General features: G+C 41.0%; 1 non-coding gene across 1 annotated transcript; it reads left to right on the plus strand.

Annotated features, from left to right (window-relative positions):
* The first annotated feature begins 5,931 nt into the window (after positions 1-5,931).
* Positions 5,932-6,037, plus strand: LOC131149947 (small nucleolar RNA R71). Its single transcript, XR_009135338.1, has one exon. It is a non-coding gene; the product is annotated as a small nucleolar RNA R71 (small nucleolar RNA).
* Positions 6,038-6,920: the final 883 nt, after the last annotated feature.

Here is a 6,920-nt window from a genome sequence, read left to right on the forward strand (position 1 = left end):
GTGTCATGGTCACCACAGGTGTTCTCTTAGTGCTCTCAAAGAACCCTAAATGTCATAAACCACATGTAAGTGTGTTCTTTGCCTCATGAAGTATCATGTGAACACAAGAGTTTGCACAACAATATTAATACAAATGAATCACTAGTCGTCCCTTTGAGAGTATTATCTCAGTAAATAGGCTATATCCTGTGAAACGATGCATAAATGGCTCATTACTTTGTCAGTGAGCATAATAAAATCATATAAATAAAAATGCTATGCATGAAACACTAGCTTATAAAGGTGTATGTAGATGGTATAATATATGCTAGTCATGGCATGAATTAAGTTTTTTTCACTGTGAAAATTTTCAGTTTTGCCAATTTTTGTGATTTTTGTGCATGAAATGTGTCATGCAATGTGCTACCCCCTAACCCCCAACTTAGAACTTTAGTGTCCACACTAAAGCGGGTAAAGAAAGATCATGGTGTGCATAGGGAAGGAAACTGGATCATGCAAAGAAGATCAACTGGTGTACAAGCAGCAGATCGAACATGGAACCCAGAAACAACAAGCATGCAAAAATACACAGTCGCACGAAAGTCATGTAAAGGGAAAAACACCATGTAAAATTTCATTCATGACAAAAGGTAGTACAATCTATTAGGAGTAGTGCAAGTAGTTGGACGACCAATTAAGAACATGGTGTAAGAAAAGAAAAACAAGCAAAAGGATGCCGCAAAAACACAATATGACCAAAGTTTAAAAAATTTGGGTCACCACGCCGTCTATTCTGAGTCAGAATCAGAGTCTGAGATGGTAAAGGGATGGTCATGGCAACATCCAGGCTCGGAGGGGGCATTCATAGAACAAACTATCTTCCGGAGCATTTCTAGCAGTTCCTCCCAAATGTCTGGGCCAAGGTGGTGACTAGAATAGGAGCAACAGGGCTAAAGCAGGTGCGTGCAGGCAGTGTACCATCCTAGGAGTGACAGGTCTATCACCGCCATGCCAACACACAAGAGGGGTGGACCTTCTTTTCCCCTATCAGATTTCCAGAACGTAGCTTCATGCTAGTGTGTAGGACGGAGGGGAATGCAAAACCCTAAAACAATGTGAAGGTCAACAAACAATAAGAAAGGCACCAGAGATACGTCTGGCGGCCATAGGATGTTGGGACTCAGATATGGTACTCAGGATTCAGGCAACCAAGGAAGAACAAGTAGTGACGAGGAACGGCCTCAACTTCGTCGAAAGAGCGGGAGTTGAAGAATCGAGGGTGATACAAGAATTTAAATGTCTCTTGCATGATCTTGACCAGGTTGCATCAACCATGGAGATGGTTGCACTTCGTCGCAACCCCTAACTTATTATGGATATGTAGACAAGTGACTAGGACGCGAAAAACTCAGTGCTAGTCGCATACGTAGTCGACCGTCTTAGTGGTTAGCAGGTCCAGACATTCAGAGAGTTGGCTAGGTCATTTGGGGTCGCTTGATGAACAACCCCAATGACATCGATGGGAATTTTACATGATTGTTTGGTTGCCTAAATAACCCTTCAATTATTTAAGACACTCCTCAAGGATCCTAAGCACTATCTACACAGATGATACTTCTCAAACTTAAGAAAATAAAAGCAAACATACTCCGGTTATCTCCCGAAAGTGCTAAGTTTACCATCTTCAACCAGATGTAATGCAACTTAAGGAGGGTATAACGGGCCACATAGGAGAATTTTTTGAACAAGTCCCTTAGTAACACCCTCGGCATATGGCTTCAACGACTGACCATTAACCTTAAAAAGTGTATTAGTCATGGGGTCTTTTATTTCAACTGCACCATGAGGAAACATCTGAGTTACAATATATGGTTCCTGGTAAGGGGAATGCAGCTTGCTCGAAAACAACTCCAATCTTGAATTGAAAGTTTATACCTTTTGGTGTGGTTCAAAAGATTTGACAATGATATGTTTGTCGTGAAAAGCATGCATCCTATCCTTATATATCTTGGCATTTTCATATGAAGCAGTATGGAGTTCGTCCAACTCATTAAGTTGGAGATGGCGATGTGTTCCGGCAGGATCCATAACAAAATTGAATTTCTTAACAGCCCAATATGCTCTGTGTTCCAACTCGACTGGAAGATGACATGCTTTACCATAGACCAAGCAATATTGGGACATACCGATAGGATTCTTATAAGTTTTTCTATATTCCCAGAGAGCGTCATCTATCCGAGATGACCAATCTTTCCTATCTGGTCTCACGGTTTTCTCTATGATCATCTTGATCTCTCGGTTAGACACTTCCATTTGGCCATTAGTCTGGGGTTGGTAAGGTGCGGTGATCTTATGGGTGATGGAGCACTTCTGAAAAGGTGTCTCAAAGTATCAATTGATGAAATGTTTTCCCCCATCACTAATGATGGCGCGAGGACATACGAACCGATTAAAAAGAATCTTTAGAAAATGAACAACAACACAATGATCGTTAGTTTTGGTTGCAGCTGCCTCAACCCACTTTGACACCTAATCAACCACGACGAGGATGTACATGAATCCTTGAGATGGAATGAAAGGGCCCATAAAGTCAATCCCCCATACATAAAAAAGCTCCACCACTAAAATGGAATTCAAAGGTATCATATCATCTTGGGAGATGTTCCTAGTTTTTTGACACCGTGGACATGATTCATAAAAGTCGTGAGCACCCTAGAAAAGTGTAGGCCAAAAGGATCCTCTTTGAAGTAGTTTGGCTACAATTTTCTTTTCACCAAAGTGGCGACCACATTCTAAAGTATGGTAGAACCTAAAAATGTTGTGATACTCACTTTCGAGAACACAACGCCTAATAATTGGATTGGGGCATATTTTAAATAGATTTCAATCTTCCCATATGTATTGGCACACTTGGGTTAAGAACTTATTCTTCTCCTGTTGTATCCAATCATGAGGAATAACGCCCATGGCCAAGTAGTTGGCAATTGCAGCAAACCATGGGGTTGGAAAGAAGCAGAAAAGAGATGCTGATCAAGAAAGGAATCTTGCACTGGAGAGGAATTAGTGGATCTCTCAATCAGAATGTAGGATAGATGATCTGCTACATGGTTCTCTGTACCCTTCCTATCTTGGATTTCATAGTCAAATTCTTGTAGGAGCAATATCCACCAGATCAATCTAGGTTTGGTCTTTTTTTTATTGAGAAGGTACTAGAAGGCAGCATGATCTGAATACACAATGACCTTGGATCCTAAGAGATAAGAGCGAAAATTTTCTATGGCAAAGACTACATCTAGGAGCTCCTTTTAGTAGTGGTGTAATTCAATTGTGCTCCCTAAAGAGTCCTACTAGCGTAGTAAATTACATGAGGTAGCTTGTCTACCCGTTGTCCTAGTATAGCCTTGACTACGTAATCTGATGCGTCACACATGATTTCAAAAGGAAAAGCCCAATCGAGTGGCTGCATTATCGGGGTAGAAGAGAGCAGCGTCCTCATAGTTTTAAATGCATTGAGACAAGTTTCATCAAACTCAAAGGGTGTATCTTTTAGTAACAAGTTGGTCAACGGGTGAGATATTTTTCTAAAGTCCTTGATGAACCATCGATAAAACCAGCACACCCCGAGAATGACCTCACTTGTTTAACAGAAGTAGAAGGCAGGAGTTTAGAAATCAGTTAAACTTTTTCCTTGTCTACTGCAATTCCTCTGGCGGAAACAAAATGGCCTAACACTATGCCCGCCCTCTTGGACCATGAAATGACTCTTCTCCCAACTCAACACCAAATTTGTTTTTGCAAATCTCGTTAGGACCTTAGATAGGCTATCCAAACATGCATCAAAATAGGGTCCAAACACGAAGAAATATTCCATAAATACCTCAAGAAATTTCTTCACCATGTCGAAAAATGTGGTTAGCATGCACTTTTGAAATGTTGCTAGCGCATTGCAAAGCCCAAAAGGCATTCTCATATATGAAAAGGTCGTGAATGGGTAAGTAAATTTGGTCTTCTCCTAATCGTCTGGATGAACTGCCACATGATTGTACCTAGAATATCCAACCAAGAAGCAATAGAAATTCTGACCTGCTAGCCTTTCGAGTATCTAATCGATAAATGGTAATGGAAAGTTGTCTTTTCGAGTGAGGTCATTAAGTTTTATGTAGTCAATGCACACTCGCCAGCCACTTGTGAAACGAGTGGGGATACCTTCACCTTTATCATTCTCAACAATAGTGATTCCATATTTCTTTGGCACCATTTTCATAGGACTCACAAATTCACTATTAGATATAGGAAATATAATTCCCTTGTCTAAGAGTTTGACCACTTCCTTCAAAACCACCTCCTTCATATTGGGGTTAAGTCATCGTTGCATCTCACGAATGGGTTTAACATTTGGCTCGAGATGAATCTAATGCATGTAAATGGATGGATCAATTCCCTTAAGGTCCACTACTAACCACCCTATAGCTCTCATATGCTTCTTTAGAACATGAACGAGCCTATATTCCTGCGAACTATACAAGTTGGATGATATAATTACAGGCAAGGTTTCTTGGGGACCTAAGAAAACGTACTTGAGAGAAAATGGCAGAGGCTTCAACTCGAGTATGTGAGGGATCTCAATAGAAGGACATACTAGAACACTAGAAAAGGTAGGAAGTTTCTCAAACCTAGATTTCCAAGGTCTTCTTTCTAATATAGGAGTCGATTCACTTGGTTTTTCTAGATTTGTAGTAGGAAGATGATCACATGGAGACTTTTCCTCAAGAAGGTCACCTATCAGAGTCAATGGAGTGCTTGCCTTAACACCCACATTAATCACGTCTACCTCCTGGAAAGGAAGGCCATCAGGTTGGTGACGAGGAGTGTGAAACACATTAAGCCAAAGCTGCATATTGCCAAAGAAGATGTCCATGACACCAGTCCTACACTCTATGCAAGCATTAGTAGTGGCTAAAAATGGTCGACCTAAAGGACCAGGCCTTATTGCTGCAATGGGTCGATAAGTTCCATGTCTAGGACAAAGAAGTCAACAAGGTAGAAGAACCTATCAACTTTGACTAAGACATCCTCGATAATACCCCTAGGTCTTTTGATAGATTGATCAGCGAAACGCAGCTTGACAAGGGTTAGCTTCAAATCTCCTAAACCAGCTTTCAGATAGGCCAAGTAGGGTAGGATGTTCACACTCACTCCCAAATCAAAAACAACCCTATCAATAGTGGAAGCGCTTATTATACAAGTGATAGTGGTAGCATTGGGGTCCTTAAGTTCAAAAGGAGTGGAACTTGGAGAAATTGAGCTCACGTTCTTAGCCTGGTTGACTCCTTGATTCGAGTGCACTGTGGATTGATGTTTTTGGGTGTACAACTCCTTAAGAAACTTTGTGTGGTTGGGCTTTTGTTTGATAAGATCTAAGAAGACAAGGTTAGTCTTTACTTTCTAAAAAATGTTCATTGCGAAATTTTCAACTTCATCCTACTTAGGTTTCGGACTTGCTTGCAAGGTAGCAAGATATGATGTTGGAGAGGCAGTGTGGCAATGTTTCTTTACTAGAGGTCATTGGGTGGCCTATCATACCAATTGTGAGTGGCTTTCCATTCCTCTTACACAAGCCTAGGCTGGGAAGGCGCATGTGGTCAATTATAGCTTGTATGGGAGGGCTTAGAGCAAATGGCACACATCTCGGCACACACTATTGTCTGTGGGTTTTAGGACAAACACTGATCTAGTTTTTTGGATATGGTTGGTATGGTAGAGGTTGATGGATTGAGGAGTCTACGAGTGGTAGCATTGTGCTTTTGAGAATTGTCAAAAATATTCTCGAAGAGAATCCATGCTTCATTCTCATGATTTATGAGGAAAGTACCTCTGCACGAGGCATCTGCCATCGATCTATCTCTCTCTCCTAACCCTTCATAAAATGTTCGAACTAATTGCCACTTGGGAACCTGATGACATGGGCATTTACAGAGCAGGTCCTTGAAGCGCTCCCAAGCCTTAATGAAAAGTTCTCCATCCATCTGTGTAAAACTTGTGATTGCCCTTTGCAGTTGGTTAGTCTTCCTGATTAGGAAGTACTTTTTCAGGAATTCCTGTTGCATGGTGGCCCAGCTGGTCACCAAGTTCGGTTCTAAGGATGTCAGCCAATATATGGCATTATTGTTTAGAAAGAATGAAAAGAGCCTAATACGAAGGGCGTCATAAGATGGAGGGCATCATCACTAAAATTATGTAAACATATGGTGGAGCAATTCTCCAAGAACTCATCTAGATGCTGATAAGGATTTTCAAGGGGGTTCCCATAAAAGTTGGGCAACATCAAGATGATTGAATTCTTAATCTCAAATTGTGCCACTTTAACATCCGGGAACCGAATGTAGTACGATGATGTGTATGCGTTAGGAACAAAGTAGTCCCTAAGTAGCCGAAGTGGTTGCTCTCCCACCATAGGTAGGTGGGGATCTTGGGGTTCCTAGAGTTGATTGGCGCAAACTGGTGGGTTTCATTCAGCCATAACTTTTGGCTTAGACCACTCAGCGATCTTTGGATTGGAGGTAAGTTTCCTAACGGACCTACTAGATCTTTCAATCTTAAGATTTATAGGAACTATCTCAGGATCCCAAAAGCACAAACCAAACATGCACAGTTAAAGCATCTAGAATCCAGACTTTAGAGATAACAAACAGAAATGAAAGTAAATAAAGAAAGATGAAAATAAAAGGAGAGCAAATAAAAAACACAAGGCAACAATACTTTAAAGTGGAAGTTGGCATATAACTGCAGCCAAGTCCCCGGCAACGGCGCTAAAATTGTGTAGGCTCACCAAGGCTTGGGTCCTTAACTACCAAAAATAAAATTTATAAAACCTAACTAATCCCAAGTTTAGTAGAAAGTGGGGTAAGTTGGGTGTCAATCCTCAGGGACTTAAAGTATAG

Source organism: Malania oleifera, chromosome 2 (genome assembly GCF_029873635.1).
Source record: "Malania oleifera isolate guangnan ecotype guangnan chromosome 2, ASM2987363v1, whole genome shotgun sequence".
NCBI classification, from domain to species: Eukaryota; Viridiplantae; Streptophyta; class Magnoliopsida; order Santalales; family Ximeniaceae; genus Malania; species Malania oleifera.